The 17,341-nt window shown below is 62.1% G+C and overlaps 1 protein-coding gene across 2 annotated transcripts in view; it reads right to left on the reverse strand.

Moving 5' to 3' along the window:
• Window positions 1–17,341, reverse strand: part of GSE1 (Gse1 coiled-coil protein) — a 321,434-nt gene that overhangs the window by 245,458 nt on the left and 58,635 nt on the right. The gene's annotated exons all lie outside the window — the stretch shown is intronic.

The following is a 17,341-nucleotide window of genomic DNA, read 5'->3' on the forward strand; positions in this document are numbered from 1 at the left end:
TGCACGCCCATCAGGCACAGGTCACAGACTCCTCAAGGCAGGTGCAGCCAAGGCAGCCCCAATGAAGTGGGATTCCCCCCAGCCAAGCAAATAGCTTTTCTTTGCAAGGGGCGGGGGGTGACTGAGCCCCGGTGCAGAACCTCTCAGCCCAGCCAACTGCCCCATCTGTGTTTCACAGAGCCACCAGCTGGAAGCAGCTCCCAGTGCCACATGCCATCAGGAACCAGCGTTCCCCAAGAATACTGGGGTGACAGCACTCTGCAGGAGGCAGGGGGGAGCTGGGCTCCTGGGAGAAAGGCCCCAAAGCCTCTGAAGGCAGCAGCTTCTTTAATGGAGACGCATCCACACACACACAGCCCAGGGGCACCTCTGCACCCACAGCCCATGTCTCTGGCCAGGGCATCCAAGGAAGGAATATTCGCCCCCTATTAAAAGTGGGGAAACTGAGGCTGAAGGAGCTGTGTCGCACCGGGAACTACCATGCCCTCCTGAGCCCTGATTGATGGGGACCAGAATCCCATCAACCCACAATGTCCCACATCCGGCCAAACGGGAGGACACCAGGCCTGTGCATCCCAGCCACAGCAAGGCGACAGGCCTCCCTTGCAGCAGCTGGATGGGAGTTTCGACAGGTGCCCAGCGCAGGTTTAAATCTCACCGCTGCCAGGAGAAGCCCCAGAGAGGATTTCTGCCAGGCGAACCCTTCCTTCCGCCAGAGGAAACGGGTAACAGGTTAGCCGCTCTGCAGCCCAGCTCAACAGCCACCCGGCCTCCGCTCAGGCCAAGGCTGAGGTCACCTCCCAGGGACAGGGCAAACACACACCCCCGAACCCCTACGACCACTGAAGTTAGGGCACCGGCCTGGACTCGCCCCATGAATCCAACCAGGGCACCGGGAGTGGGGATAAGATCTCGGCCAGCAGCTCCACGCTCGCCAGGGGATCCCACAAGGAGCGGCGGGAAAGGACCCAGGAAGCCAGAGTCCAGCCCCCAGGGCCCGGGCTGCAACCACTAAACCTGAAGCCTCCCTCCCGCGGGCAGGGCAGGGCGCCCTGCAAGCGGCCGCAGCCCAGGACAGCCAGCGCCGCGCAGCCGGCTAGCAGCGCCCCCAGGCGGCTCGCTGCGTCCGCGGGGGGTGCACATGGCCCCGGCGGCGGGGCGCAGAACAAAACTTATTCCGCCCGCGGGAGGCGGACAACCCCCGCCGACAGGGGGCCCGGCCCCGAGGGGCAGCTCCGGGCCCTGCGCCCCGGCGGCGGTTCCAACCCGCACCCCCAGGCTGCGGGCCCCCCCCTACCTTCGGCGGGCGCCGGCTGCCCGCTCCCTACTCCGCCTGCCGCCCTCTCCACTGGGCGCGCCCGGGGCCGAGAGAGGCGGCAGCCCGCCCCAGCGCCCCGCCCCACCCCGCGCCGGCCGCGGGCACCGGCCGCCGTCTGCCTCCCTCCCACGTGGCGCGCAGCGCCGACCGACCCGGGTGCGGGACCGGCGGGGGTGGGGGGGACGCGCCGCTCGCAGATCTGGGACTGCGGGGGGGGGGCACAACAAAGGCAGCGCATGGCCGGGCCGCCCGGGGTCGGAGCGCGGTACGGCCCGGCCCTGCCCCCTCCCTGCCCGGACACCCCTCCCAGCGATTCCTGCCCCTCCCCGCCCGGAGACCCCTCCCAGCGATTCCTGCCCCTCCCCGCCCCCCCCCGCCCGGAGACACCCCCCCCCCCAGCGATTCCTGCCCCTCCCTGCCCGGAGAACCCCGCCCCCTCCCTCCAGGCGAGCCCCCCGCGAATCCTCTCTCCACCACCACCCCCCAGCGATTCCTGCCCCTCCCCGCCCCCCGGGACGCCCCCTCCCCGCCCGGAGATCCCCCCCAGTGATTCCTGCCCCTCCCCGCCCCCCGGTACCCCCCCCCAGCGATTCCTGCCCCTCCCTGCCCGGAGAACCCCGCCCCCTCCCTCCAGGCGAGCCCCGCGCGAATCCTCTCTCAACCACCACCCCCCAGCGATTCCTGCCCCTCCCCGCCCCCCGGGACGCCCCCTCCCCGCCCGGAGATCCCCCCCAGTGATTCCTGCCCCTCCCCGCCCCCCGGTACCCCCCCCCAGCGATTCCTGCCCCTCCCTGCCCGGAGAACCCCGCCCCCTCCCTCCAGGCGAGCCCCGCGCGAATCCTCTCTCAACCACCACCCCCCAGCGATTCCTGCCCCTCCCCGCCCCCCGGGACGCCCCCTCCCCGCCCGGAGATCCCTCCCAGCGATTCCTGCCCCTCTCCGCCCCTCCCCCCCAGCGATTCCTGCCCCTCCCCAGCGATTCCTGCCCCTCCCTGCCCGGAGAATCCCGCCCCCTCCCTCCAGGCGAGCCCCCCGCGAATCCTCTCTCCACCCCCCCCCCAGCGATTCCTGCCCCTCCCTCCAGGCGAGCCCCCCCCCAGCGATTCCTCCCTCCCCGATTTGAGAACCAGCCCCACCAGCGACCCCCGCCCCCGACGAGCCCCACCTGTTGCGAGCAGCTGCCGACCCCAGCCGAGCGAATTGGACTGGGCGCTGCCCTGAGTGTCAGCCCCTGGCGGGGGCGGTCCTGCCCAGGGGAGCTGGGGAGCCCCGCCCAGCAAAGGCTGGGGACAGCCCTGGTCAGAGTCCCCTGGGACAGCAGTCGGGCTGCGGCCTAGGGGGGCTCGGGTCTGGGACACACCAGCAGCTGGAGGGGGCCTGGGGGGCCAGAAGGAGCCAGGGGCATAGTGGCCCTAAGCCCAGCAAGACCTGGGAGGGCAGGTCACTGGGCCAAGCCCGCCACCTCTTTCACCCGCCTGCAGAGCCCCCGCGGGACCGGGGTCCCCCCCGCTTCCCCGCGCGCAAGGCAAGCAGAGACCCAGCCCTAGGGAAGCGTCCCAGCCCCCAGCCGCTGCCTCTGGGGAGGGAACGGGAGGCACGGCCTGGCCTTGGGCTGAGAAGTGAGGGGCCCTGCGTGACACCCACCCTCCTACTGTCACTGCAACAGCCGACCCACAGCGCAAACGGGGCTTTCCCTCGAGTGGGCAGCAAGGGGCCAGGCTGGGAGAGGACAGAGGGGTGCACAGTGCGGGTTACGCGCTGCAGGCTGCAGGGTGTCCCCCAAGGGCCCCTGCTTCTCTGGGGGGGCCGGAGCTGGTTTCCATACACACGGATGATGTCCTGCCCCTGCCCCAGCCCCAAGCACGGGGGAGGGTTAAGCCCCTTTTCTTCAGGTGGAGAAACTGAGACAGGAATGCGTGAAGCTGGTGCCCCAGCGCTCCGGCTGAGTTCAGCTGCAGCCGCAGGCTGTGCGCCTCATGATTGGGAGTCGCTTTTAGGTGCTTCGCCCCGGCTGTCCCACCTCACCGCCTCTAAGCCACACTGCCCCGCCCCCGCCCCGCCCAGCAACACAAGCACCTGCCATCAAGAAAGTAGCAGCACCAGCCTCCGTCTGGCACCATCACTACCACCTCCTCATCCTCTTCCCCCAGCTCACTCAGTCCCAGTGGTGCCGACCCAGGGAAGGAAGCTAAGAAACAACCCTGGAGGACTGAGAGGTGCATGGCACAGTCTGACAAACCACCCTCCTCCTCCTCACCCCCACGCCCCACTGACCTGGCAGGGCAGGGCCACCCCCACTCCCCCTGCCCCTTTGCTACATAATGACAATGGCTGAGATCTCTGCTCCCTGAAGCCTCCCGGCCTGCCCAAGCCGTCCCCATGGGTGCTCCGGATGCAGCAGCACATCAAGGGGGACACACAGGAACCAAGGTGCTCCCGCCCCACACTGCACGGGCAGTCGGCCCTTCAGGGGAAGCCTGGGGCTCTCTCCCCAATGCTCCAGCCAACCGGTTATCTTACCCTCCCTTTCCTTGGTACCTAGCACCCCAGCCAGCCAGCGAGGTCAGTACCAGCTGAGGGCCATTCCCTGGCCCCGGCCCAATGGGAGGGAGGTGGGAATTCAGCTGCTACCTCCCTCCTCCCATATCCACACATGCAACCCTGGCTTTAGAGGGTGAACTTTCCCTGGCGGGTACTAGGGCAGGGCTTGCAGAAAATGGGAGTGCTGCACCACTCCCACGGTGGGCATGGCAAGCCAGGAGCTCAGGCTGGTGCCCCCTTCCCTGCCCATGCCCACGCACCGTTCCCTGGGTCAGTCCCGTTTGCTTTGGTAACCAAACACGAAAGCCCCCTTGTCCATCTGCCGGTGTTCAGCTGCACATCCTTCTTCCAGGGGAGAGGCTGAGAGGGAAGCATTTTGAACTCGGTACTGCCTGGGACACAGGCGGTGAACGGGGCTCAGCTCTGGAGCAGCTGGGCTGCAAGATAACACCAGACCCAGCTAGGTCCTGCTAGCACCCCTAGAATACGGGCTGATCTGGCTTAACTGCTCTGGCACAATCTTTGGGACGCAGCCCTGCACGACCCCTTGCTATGGCATCAGTTCTGTGCCCCCTTCCAGCACTCCCAACCCCCCAACTACAGGATTAACTGTGCTTCCAGCTCCTTGAGAAAAACCATCTACCTCCTTGGTGGTGGAGGCAGGCCCCAGAGCCGCAATGGTAAAAGCAACCAGGAGCAGCCTGCTTAATTCAAAGAGGCACAAATTCAGCCTTCCCGCTTCACTTACTGGGGTGGTATCTGGACACACAGCTACTGCAGGGAAAGCAATCGATTTTAACCCGTGCCTACGTGAGCAGTGTCTACAATCAGTGCCGCAGGAACTAAGGGGTTTGTCCACACACAGAGTTCAGATGAGAAGAAAGGCGGAGTCAGACCCTATCTGAGCAGCAGTAGTACCTCTGCAGACCCCGTACGCCTGCAGAAATACACTGGCGCGTGCAGCTTTCCCAGGTATGACCGCAAAGTACTTTAGGAACAATGGTGAATTAAACCTCCACGTCCACCTGAGGTGTGCATGGTCTCTGCTAAACACGGTCCCTATTAAACAAACAGGGAAACTGAAGCATAGTCTGTCACACAGTGAGTCCGTTCGTCTGCTAGGAAGGGAAACCTGCAGCCCTAGCAAGCCCCCATTCTCTCACCACCACCCCGTTCCAAGTAGCAGCCATGCATCCACCCTCCAAAGAAAGCAAGAATTCTGAAGACAAACAGTCCTCATGCTTCAGAACCCGGCCAGGGAAAGGCAGGAGGTCAGGAAGGAATTCCTCCTTCCAAAAGGCAGCACTGCACAATTGGCTCAGTGTGCTATGGGGAAGGCCAACACCCTGGAGGGAGACCCTCTTAGACAGACAAGTGCTCTGCTCAAAGCAGGCATTTCCCACATGCCATAGGATGCTCTCACGCTCGCAGCGAGATCCCCGCTGTTCACGCTGCAAGCACTGCACACGCTGCTGGGTTCTGGGCAGTGCCAGGGGCCCAGTGAAGTCAGAGGGAATCCACTTTGAGGACCGTCGATCGGGGCCACTTGCGCTTAACCACAGAGGTGGAAAAAGTACCCCAAAAGTTACTTAACTAAAAGTACAGCTGCTGAGAGGTGTGGTACTCAAGTAGAAGTGACCAGTGTCCCTCTGGAAAACTACTTGAGTAGAAGTGCACACACGCGCATGCGCAGGGACGAGGAGAAGTTGTTTTCTTATTATCTGTGCCAAATCTGCAGAAGTGGCTCTTACCCAGGAAAGCTCATTACCTAATAAATAAAATCATTAGTCTTCCAGGTGCTCAGGACTGCTTGTTTTGTGCAAAGCTACAGACTAATGTCATTACTCCGCTGAGACCATTGCACCGCAGTCAAACAGCTAAACTGCCCAAAGCTCCTGGAGGAGTTTAGCATCAACTTTGTCTCAGTCTTGTTTGTCCTGAGTCAGCAGCTCCGTGGCACTTGCCCCAGGGCCTTACCCCTGCTCCCAATGGCGCCAGCCCTGCCTCTTCAGTCCCACAGATGGAGGGCTTCCTCCGGAGATGGGCACCGATCTGAAATGCTTCCCCGGCCTTTCTGTGGCTTAGCAGCCCAGATTTGGATTTGTTTCCACAGGCCCGTGCCATAGCCGCTGCTTGATGTCCTTGACAGCTTGTCACGCTCTGTATGTTACAAGTCAATTCCGCAGTTGGCCTTCGGGGCACAATTACCACGGGGAGGCAGGAGTCTGACAGTAATGGAGAGCAGCCTGGCTTCCGTGTGCCTTTTGGAAGGCAGGTTTCAGCTGATGAAGCTCATGCTTCAGCCCTAGCACGCAGCCAAGACAGCAGCCCCTTTCAGACCCACTGAGCCCTGGGGCAACGGAGGGGTTAATATGCACTGTCAGCCCTGCCCCCATGCTTTACGAAAACTGAGTATGCAGAACTTGATGATAAGAGGTAACATCTCAATTTTAAACATACAAACTGCTGAGTGCATCCACCCTATGTTTGTGCACGTATCATCCTTGTACGTCACGTGAGAAATAGGAAGCGTGGATCCATTTATAATTCTAAATGTGTTAATGAGGGCCATTACTGATACCCCAGCCACTTAATGACTCAGTATTCAAACCAACAACCTGTGAAGGGTGGTGTTTGTCCTATAAGCCCAGACTGTGGTTGGTCCTAGAAAGACAAGCGACCGAGTCACCTGGTACTGGGATCCATCCTGACTGTGGCATTTTTCCATCGGGATAGGGGGTACTCACAGTGTTTCCTGTAACCTGAGCACTTACACTGCCACCCAGGAGAGGTTCGGTTGTTGCCAGGATGATTAGCTGAGCGCCCACAGCCACAGCACGTGTTTCTATTGGTGGTGCACAGCTGCACTTGCCTTGGTGCACATAACAAAATTTATTGCATAAGTGGGTGGAAAAAAATTAGAGGGAGCCCTGGTTCCCAACCTGGGCTCGGGTGTGTGCGGGGAGAGAGAAGTCTATTTGGGCAATGGGAGGTCACCAGTCGTCTGTCTTCAGCTGGCTTTTGAAACTCCCCGGCCAACCCTAAGGAGACACAAAGAGTCACTGGGCCCTCCAATGGTGCCCTGATCAAAGGGGAGGAGAGAAATGTTCCTTGTTAGCTACCACGCAGGAGAGATTCAGGTGCCCCCCCAGCTGATTAGCAGAGCACCCGCAGCCACCCACACCGGGCAGCGTATGTTGCTATTGGTGGTTCACATCCGCACGTACAATTTATTCCACCCATGCATGGAAAAATTAGCGGGAATGCTGGAGGACAGTCCCTTCCTGCTGCCTGGTGATGAGCAATGCAGTGTAGCTCATGACATGCTCAGTTACCACAGTGACGGGGGCTACGGAAGAGACAGGGAACGTACCAGGGAAAGTTGGTTACAGGAGGTGACGGGGCAGAAGCTCTTGGGGATTCCAGCACTGAGGGATTTCAAGGTCTGGCGGAGGCCTGCCTCTGAAAAAGGGGAGGATGCCCACTGGAGTAGCCATGCGTCTGACCAAGTGGGTCTTTGCCCCCCAAAGCTTGTGCTCCATTAAATCTGTTAGTCTATAAGGTGCCACAGAACATCTCACTGTTTTCACAGGAGCAGGGGGGCTTTGTCCAGGCATGGCGCCTCTGCAGAGGTGCTCCCGTGGGGTCTCTCCTAGTGACGGAGGGCCAGGGAGGGTCAGAGGCTGCAGGGCTTCTGTGCCTGTTTGCTTAGCAGGGCGGATGAGTGATTATCCCAGCCCCTTTGTGCTAGTCACTGTAAACACCCCCCCCACGCCCCCTCTTCGGAGCAGCAACTCCGACTACAAAGACAAGAGGCAACAGGTGGAGGCAGCCACCAGCTGGGAAGCCCCAGGTGATGGAGAGCTGATTACAGACTGTGACAGGCCCCGGTCCCAGCACACCAGCTGCCTCACCCTTGTCAGTTGTTTTGCAAGCACAGCAGCAAAGGAGAGGCTGAAGGGGAACAATGAAGCGGCTTTGTGGCTGGTTCCTGGCGCTCCGCCCATGCCTGGGGGCGGCCGGCCGGGGAGAACGTGCACTGGGTGGCTGGGTAATGAACAGGGCGAGGTGAGCGGCTGGTCGGGAGGGATCAGTGTAAAACTGGCCCCCTCGTTTTGAAATCCCTCCGTGGACCGCCAAGCCCCCGCTTCCCTTCTGCCTGTGCTGACCCCTCAGCCCTGCCTCTGTCCGGCCCAGAGCAGAAGTCCCAGTCTGCAGGAGACAGGGGCCTTCCCTGCAGCACCTGCCCTCCACTGTTGTGCAGCCGGTTCCTCACACTCCGCTGGCAGATAATTCCCTCCCCTGCCCCGTCTCCTTTCCTCCTAGAGGCTCCCACAAGTCATGGGACTCCAGGATGCTCGGGACAGAGCTGAAGGCCCCATATGCAATCACATCACTCTGCAGAGAGCAACACGACAGCTGCAGGGGTTTGTTGCTCTTGGCTTTGAATGCACTGCCGGCCAATGCCCTGCCTCATGCGGCCCTGCTCAGGGCAGGGGATGGAGCACACGGAGAACCCTGCAAGATGCTCATCTGCAAACTGGGAGCCCAAGGCAGTGGACCACCGCCAGGGAAGAGGGAAACGCCTGCTTTGCACTCACACGCCCTCCAGAGGCACTGACGCCACCAGCAATGGAGGGGGACGTCTCTGCTCCCCACCCTCCGCGAAGCGCTAGCTGGTGCTGTACAGCCACATGACTTTAGCCCCTGAAGCTGAGGGTTCGATCCCACCTGCCGACAGCCCAGGTCCGTCAGCTTTACCCGCGCTGCTGCCTTTTCGCTGGATTCACACACCGGCACCATTCTGACCCTGCAAAGGTTTCGATTCACCTGGCCACTGTGTCTGATCAGCCCCCTGGGACGGTGCTCTCCCCCCACAGGGCTGTAGCACTCCCTGCGCCTCAAGTGCAGTTCTCATTAGGCTCCAGCTCGCTAAGGTAGCAGGGGAGAGGGTGGTTTTGCTCCCCATCTCTTGGGTGGAAGGAGGTGAGGCTGCAGCCAATCTTTAGATTCAGCCCCTGGTGATGGGAAGGGTTAATGCAGCACTGGAAGGCCCCAGCTGGGGAGGGGAGGGATGGCCCCTGTTTAACCCAGAGCTAACAGAGAAGGCAAGGAGGGGAGTGGGGGATAAATGAGGGCAAGAGAGCAGCTGTAAAAGTCCCACCAGATCACGCAGCCCCTGCCAAGCCCCTTCCGCTACTCGGCGCCCTCCTGTGGGATCTCCCAGTGCTCCCATCTGGACAGCTACAGCCCTGCCCTTCCCCTCCCCGACCAGCCACATCTGGCACACCCAGCTGGACCCCTGCTCCGCCTTCCCACCGGGAGCTGCCCAGAGGCTGGGGCAGGCGCAGAGTTGGCAGGAGCCAGGCAGGTGCAGGCAAGAGCCCCAGCCCTTGGGAAAGGCCTGGCCTGTTTGTCCCGCCCGGATCCCGCCAGCTCCTGCTCTGCACAGGGGGAGGCAGACAAAAGGGGCAGCGCAGAGGCTGCTAGACAAACACGTTCCATACCGTGCCCAGAGCCCGGCCTGCACATTGTCCTCAGGCTGAACAAATAGGCCCATTAATCTCTGTCCCCAGCACAGGCAGGCAGCTGCGGGGCTGGCATGGCCGGCGGCGGGTGGGCTGTAATCGTCTGCCCAGCAGCCAATGGCCATCGGGGTGAGTACCGGAGCAGATGCTGAAGGCAGGGGTTGGAGAGCGGAGGAAAGGCCCCGTGCAAATCCCAGCGATTTCTCGGCCTGTCAGAAGCGCAGAGGTTCTGTTTGCCGAACTGGGGTTATTTAAGCTGCTGCTCCTTGCAGATTTCAGGTGGCAGCCGCAGCAGCAGGCCCAGGATTAGGGAGCATCTGAAAAGGCTGGAAGCCAGCCAGAGATGTAGAGGGATTTCCATTAGTCACGCAGGAGCTGCCAGGCTGTGGGGCAGGAAGGATCTGCCGGCGGTAGAAGGCTGCACCCAGCTAAGCCAGAGTACAGCACGGCCAAGAAGCTGTGGGGGACGTGGCGGGGAATGAATGTGCCATTTGAAATCAGGGCTAGTGGCACCAAGCCAGCATTCACCTTCCTATTAGGTGCATTGCAAGGGCACCAAGAAGCCCCAGCCAGCATCAGGGCCCCTGTGCACGGTGCTGTACGTACATGCAGGAAGAGAGAGCTCACAAGCCAGCCAGACTAGCCTAGGAAAGATTATCATCCGCCTTGTACAGGAGTATCCAGAAACAGGGGAGATTAAGTGACTCCCCCAAGGGCACCCAGGAGTTTTTGGCACAGCCACACCACCGAAGTCCCACCCCGGTGACTGAGCCACGAGCACATTGTTCTCCTCTGCCGCCCAGCCACTCAATGGAGAAAGCTGGCAGGTTCCTTCCCGCAAAGGGATGGACAGGGCCATGGGTCATCAGAAAGCCTGGAGTGCCTGAAACCCCACTGAATCCTGCCCCATCGACCTCATCACCAGGCATGCGGTGCCTCTCTTGCCACCTGCTGGCAGAAGCGAGCTCAGGGCACACGGGGGTCTCAAAGTTCAGCTCCAAGGCACGCACCGGTCCTCTGGGGAAACAGCTCGGCCAGCTGTGTGGGAGGAGCAGGCTGCCAGCCTCCTCTGCAGGGGACACCCAGCTAGGGCTCCAGGCCAGTGCCCCCTCCTTCCTGTGCCAGGGCAGAGAGGTTTCATTACCTGGCAGGGGCCCCTCTCCTTTGGGGGAGCATCAGATGAAGAAGGAGGAGGCTTTCCCCAGCCCATCCCCACACCCAGATGAAGCATAAAACCCTGCCCATTCCAGCTCTTACACACAAGGGATTTTTGGAGCTTCCAAGCCCATCCAAACGCCCACGGTCTCTGGTGGACTGCAAGAGAGGAGTTTACTCGCAGCTTCTCTGCAACCCCACGCAGGTACTGCCAGCTCTGTCTCAGCCCACTGCTGCCGGAGCCTCTCCCCCATGGCTGTGGCCAAAAGCCCCCGGTGCTGGCGGTGGCTGTGGTGAGATGGGCATTTGCCCAGACCTGAGAACCGCCAACCTCATCTCCTGTAAGATACAGCACCCGCTTCCCCGCCCGCCATTTCTTTTCCATCAGCAGCACTGGAGTTCTGCCACTTCTCCGAGGAAGAACCCGCGTGCCCAGGCCGGCACTGCTGGAGACGCAGGAGTAACTCGTCAGGTCAAAACAACCCCTCGGGCCGCCGTCCATCGGAATGGACGTCCCTCTGGGACGACAGCACCGCAAGAGAGACCTGCAGCAGTAGGAAGTGGAAGTGGGGGAGGGAGAGGCAGACGACGCCAGGCAGATGGCCAGATTCAGACCTCAGTCATGGAGGTGTACATCCACAGTGACTGCACCACGATCGATGCATTCCTTCTGCGCTACATCCCTGCCACTGAGGTCAGAGTTGGGCCCAAGGAACTGCCACCTTTTGGACAGGTCCCTGGGGCAGTTTTGTAGCAGCTGCTTGAGTTCCCAGTAGCCAAACCCCCAAAGCCGCACTGGTGAGCAGCAGGAATCCTGGATGCGTCGGCCAGCAGGCCTCACAGGACAGTGCAAATCGGGCACCAGCCAGGGCAATTTTAAGACTCAAACACTACAGCCTTTGATTCTGCGGGTGCCGGCGTTGCTCCGGAAGGCGAGGGATTGACAGCAGCGGCTTGTGCCAGGCCTGGCTTGCAAGCTGCCCACACACGCAGTCCGCCCATGCATTGCGATCCTGACATGCAGCGTCCCCGGGTGCTCCCGGCCTGCGCCCCCCGTGCTGCCCTCACAGCAGCACCACTCCAAAAATAAATGCCCGGGGTTCCTAATACAACCTGCACCCCTTGCTGGGGCCCCCCACAGCTCTGCCAAACCCCCTCTTTCTGGCCCTGCTAGGCCATCCCAGGGACCCCTGCTCTGCTGTGCCCAGGCCCTTTGGCATACACGACAGCACTCTGGGCCTGCCCCCCACGCCTGCAAAAGAGCATCAGGGTGTGAGGATTCAACCCTCTCTCCAATGCAAGAGGCAGAGCAGCCTGCACCAAAGCACCCCACCCCGGAGGGTTAGCTCTGCCGCAATGCCATGCTCCGGGGACGTCCGGCTGGCCAGGCTCCAGAGCAGAGGCAGGGCTCTCCCCAGCAGGGAGACAGAGGGCACGTGTGAGAGAACCCCTTGTAAAAGCCATGGAGGAGGTCTCCATAGCAACAGGCTGGCATGTGTCCGGGGAAAGCAGCAGGGGCAGCTAGCAGGGATGGAGAACCAGTAAATGGGGGGGGCTGTCCAGATGGCTGCACAGGGCAGGGGCCAGCAAGGCGTGCCCCAGCAGGATTGACTCTGGCCTGCACACCCGCACTGCCGTGGGAAACCAGCACCCCCTTTCCCTCGGCGGGTCGGCAGCCCTGAGCCGAGCCTTCCACATCCCAGCGGGGCCCTGCCATCCTCTCTCCGCCAGCTGTGGTGTGCGGGTCCAGGCCCGGGCCTAGAAGGAGCAATTCGGCAAGGACCTGGCACATCAGGTGTGTGTGGCCCTTGCACCCGGCCGGCGGGGTCCCAGCTGAGGGGTGCCAACCCTCCAGGATCGTCCTGGAGCCGTCAGTCTTTAACGAAAGACTACGTCATGTGATCAAACCTCCGGCGACATGTCTAACCCAAAGGGGCCACCCTCCCTCTGCCTTGCAGCTTCCGGCTCCGGCCAGCCTCGGCTACACCCATGCGACCTCAGTGGCTCTGCCCCGTGCGCCCGTGGTCTGAACGGCAGCCAAGTCCCACGCAGTCAGTCACACGCTAGGAAACCAACCGCCCCGCTCTTTGGAAGCCTCCCGCAGGCTCAGCCCTGCTCCCGGCGGCTGGTGCCACCACACACGCTGCCGATCTGAGGCCTGGGGGGCACCGGGGGCGAGCACACCCCGCCACAGCCAGCGCCAGCACCTCCGCCTGGCGCAGACCCCCCCCAGCACCGTTCCCAGCCACGGCCTTCCCGAAGCACCGCTGAAGAAGGACCTGCGGCACTTTGATTTCAGCCTGCTGGGGGCGGGTGCTGTTCGCAGACCTGCAAAGAGCCCCCCCCCATCCAAGCCAGCAGGTTCCTGAGAGTGACAAACTCCCTGGGACTGCTTCAGCAGGGCCCCGATCCTGAGTGGGGTAGCTGGGCCCCACTGGTGCCTAAAGCGGAGATGCTCCGCCTGGAGCACAGGCTGGGGCTTCCCCACGGATGACCAGACCAGGCGTTTCATGAACATTCACGCCCCAATGTGGGAAAGAGGGAGTTGAAACCATCTACCAGAGGCTTCACGGCCTCTTGGTGGCCAGTCTGGGACCAGAACCCAGGCCTGGGCCTGGATGACTGTCTTGTTCCCCTTTTCAAACACAATCCCCTTGGTTCCTCCCCACCCCTCAGTACAGTCCCCCAGCAGGCTGGGACAGTGGGGTGAACTTGGCACATCTGAGGGGGATTTGCAATGCCAGCAACAAGCAGCACTTGTGCAAACCTCATACCAGCTCCTCCCCAAAACATGCCCTGCCCTTCTCCCACCCCGCTCAGCTCAGCCAGACTCCTCTGCCCTTCCCTGACTAGCAAGCCCCTTGCTTACGCAGCATGTCTCCCACTGCAGCCTGGGCATTTCCCACCCAGCAGCCCCAGCCCCCAGGCCTGCCTTAGCTCCCTTCCCACTCCCACTTTCTGGGGTTCCGTGGGCAGTCCTCTAACGGGGGACCCACTGGGGCCCTCCCCGGGCCCTGACCTGTCAGTGGAGGGGTACTGATGACTAGAGGTGTGAGATACAAGACTACTGTGCCCTGCACAGATTATGCACCACACAGCATGGAGTCAATCAAAGCCTGGGGAGTCCAGGAAAGCAAGGCTCAGACTGACACCTTTCCAAGCTACAGGCCTCAGCAGCCGTTGCAAGAGAAAGATCCTGCCTCACACAACACACACAAACTGCTGTACCATCCTCTGGGAGGGACCCACGCTGACCCTTCTATACCAGGCCATACCTGGCAGACCCAATGCTAGTGCCGTGAGGCCTGCTCTGATAACACTGGTGCGGCGCAGGGAGTGCCCAGCCTCCGAGCAATGCCTTGACTGCGGGTGCAACAAGGCAACACATTCAAAACCTGTCTCTGGAGCGGTTCCAAGCCAGAGCCTGGCCCTGGCTCCTACATTTATGAGGTGTTTCCCTCCTTGGCTTTGCAGCTGCCAAGTTCAGGGCTGCGGTGGGCTTTCTCAGGAGCTCAGCCAGCCGGTGCGAAGCTTGCAGGCGTGTATGCACAAGCGTGTGCAAACAATAGTGCTAAAGAGACACGCTTCGCTCGGTGGGAGCCAAATTATAGAGCGAGAAAAAGAAAAAGCGAGGTTGGGTGTGGCGTTACACAAAACTCGACACTGCTGGCGAAAGTGAAATGTAACAGGACCTGCAGGGCCCACCTGCCATGGACTCTGGCTGCCAGCTCGGCATCAGACTCTGCTGACTCCTTCTGAACCCCACCACACTGCCTCCCGTAGTCCCGTCAGAAACAAACCAGCCCCACGGCGTCTGCCTCCCAGGCCCTGAGCCAGTGCAGGAAGTACTGCGTTTGGGGCAGCCTGTGTGCCTAGGGCCCAGCTCACGGTGAGCTGCAGGACCAGGCCCCTTCCAGCGGAGCGGGGAATAAGGAGGAAAAGGAAGAGTGGCCTTTGGCTTCCTTGCAGCTTTAACCAGCAAGAGGCGTACGCAGTGTGTGGGGCCAGGGGCGTATCATTGGCTGTCGCTCCAGACGTCTAAGATCAGCCCCTCCTCGTCGGGGGGCAGGGAAGGGCCATTACTTTCTGCAGCGTCAGACGTTCGGAGCATTCTGTCCTGGCCTTTGGGGAAACGTGCCACCACGTGCAGCTCCTGGAGGCCGAGCAGAGGAGCACAGATGAGCCCTGGGGCAGCGGAAGGCTCCCACCCTGCAGCTGGGATGCCCTGGGCTGCGCAACGCCCCTGGCTGTGCTCCATCCTTCCTGAGGGGCACAGGCTCCTCCCGCTGGTCTCAGCGCCACCCAGAGCTGACCCTTCGCTTCGGAAACCAGAGCGCCGGCAGGCTCCTTCCTGGCACCCGCCCTGCCCGCTGCCTTCCTCCCATGCCAGGGTGAGGCCCAGACTTCTCACTCGACCAGCCCTGCCCTGCCCAGCCCAGCCGGCCGCCAGCTGTGCCCTGCGCCACCACCTGCCAATCTGCTTTCTCCAGCTGGGCGCCCTCGGACCACAGCCCCGTCCACGCCGACTCCCCCTCCATCCCCCGAGCGTGGTTCTCTCTTTGAATTGGGAGAGCTGTTTCCTCCTGCCACGTGCCGCTACCCAGCTGCTCCCGCCCCCCTCCTGCCTGCTTTGAGAGGGAGCCCACCACCAACCTGCAAGTGGCTGCAGCTTACAGGAGCCAGGCCGGGTTACTTAGCACTGCCCTCCCACTGGGCGTACGCAGGCGGGCACGGAGGCTGCAGCGGAACGGGGCAGGGCCTCCCCTTAAAGCCCAGAGTGCCCAGAGGTTGGAATTCGCCCCCATCGTCTCCCTGCCAGGTCTGCGCTGCACAGACAGTTGCAGCTGCTTCTGCATCTGGGGCCCTGTTCAAGCAGGGGGGTCCCCGGGCCCTGTTCGAGCAGGGGGGTCCCCAGGCCCTGCCCCCCCACCCGCAGGCAGAGGCGGCTCTCGCTCAGCAGGAGAACAGGAGGTGACGGGCGACAGGGACACAGCGTGGAACAGACGTGTCAGCACAGGAACTAGAAGCCGTCAGGACAATCCAGCTGGGGGAGAGGGGCCCAGAGGGGTCCCCGAGCCGGGCCCTGGTCCTCCTCCCTCCCTCTCCAGCCAGCCCAGACTGCCCCACTCACCAGCCCAGTTCCAATTCCAACCAGCCAGGCCCCTCCTCCGCCTCTGTCCTGTGTCCAGGGGAAGAAAGGGGTCACCTGGTTGCAGAGGTTACAAAGAGCCTGGAGGGCCATTGCCTACGTGTGAGAAGTCATCACACTGCAGCTCCCCTCACCACTATGCACTGATGCTGCGCCTGGGGAAACTGAGGCACCACCTCAGGCTGCTACAGGACAGTAGGAAACACATGCAATCAAACCGGGGGCATAAAACCCGCACCCCCCCCAGTCGTCACAGACCCGACGCCGCACACCCAGCTGGGAGCAGGGACAGTGGGTGCTGCTGCATTCAACCTTCAGCTGGGAGCTGTGCTGGGGACGGGTCCCTGCCCTCCGTCGCCCTCCCTATCGCTTTGGAAACTCCTGTCAGAACAGGAAGTGCTGGCTAATGGTGGGAGGACCAACAGCCCCACGAGCAAGGAGATCTGGGCTCTACCCCCGGCTCTGCTACCCTCTCCCTGCGGGCAGCCAGCAAGCCCCTGCCCTTGCCGGTGGTCCCCCAGCTGCCCAGCACTAACACAGCTGGGGGCGAGGCTGAGTGCCAGAGACCCAGGGACTGCAGGCTGGACATGGGCCACGGCTTGTCTGAGTTACTGGCCCTGATCCATTCCCTGGCTTGTTGCTCGCTGGCCTCAGGGCAGATTTAGCTGGAGCCTCCTGCTCCTCACACCATCTCCGGGATGCACCCGGCACCATCCTCCACCTGCGAAGTCTATGGGTCTCACTGCCAAGCTACCAGGGCAGTGCTGCAAGCTCACCTCCACACCGCCCTCCGACGCCGCCTCCCCCAGTAGCCTCAGCTCTGCAAACGCCTGTCCCCTAAGGAGGCTAACCAGGGAGGTAGCAATGCCTAGTGGATAGAGCACTGGGCTCAGCGGAGATCTGGGTTCCAGTCCCACTTCTGCCACCACGGGTTTGCTGGCTCCTCTTGGGCATGCTCAGACCCTTCCCTTCTTCTTCATCCCCCACACCCACACCTCCCTGCTTTGTAAATGAGCTAGTGGCAAACACCAGGCAGGAACCAGGACTTATGATGCTGTCTCCTCAGCCCCGGCCCAGGACTGCAGGTCCCGCTGACATCTCGGGGAGCCCACGAACAGAAGCTGCCATTGCCCACCCCGGCCATGGCCATGCCGGGAAGCCCGGCCCAGACACCTGGCTGGGGCTATGGAGCCAGGAGCTGTGCACAGAAATCTGGGAGCCATGCCGGCAGCCTGATGGCTGGATGCAGAATGAGGCGAGATGGGCAGGCCAGGAAGCACGCAGCTCCCTGGGCTGCAGGGCCCCACGCAGGCAGGGGAAGGCGGCCGGTCAGCAGGTTAGAATGGCACCTGTTGGGAAATCAGGAGGGGGACCTTCCAGCCCAGGCATCTTGCCAGCCACAGCTCACTCGCTCCCATGCAGAGTGACGGGGGGTGGGTATGCACCCCGCCCCCAGGCTGTGGGTATAATACACCCAGCAGAGCTATGCCCACGCAGCCAGTCCAAGAGCCATATCTCACTCTGCGCCCCCTGTAGCCGGGACAGGGTTTCCCGTGGCGGGCGGCCACGCTGTCACAGGGCCGTGGCAGGAACTATGGACCCTGTCCGCCCACATACTCCCTGTCTCATGGGCTCCGTGGCTGGTGGGTT

This window comes from Carettochelys insculpta, chromosome 14 (genome assembly GCF_033958435.1).
Source record: "Carettochelys insculpta isolate YL-2023 chromosome 14, ASM3395843v1, whole genome shotgun sequence".
NCBI lineage: Eukaryota > Metazoa > Chordata > Testudines > Carettochelyidae > Carettochelys > Carettochelys insculpta.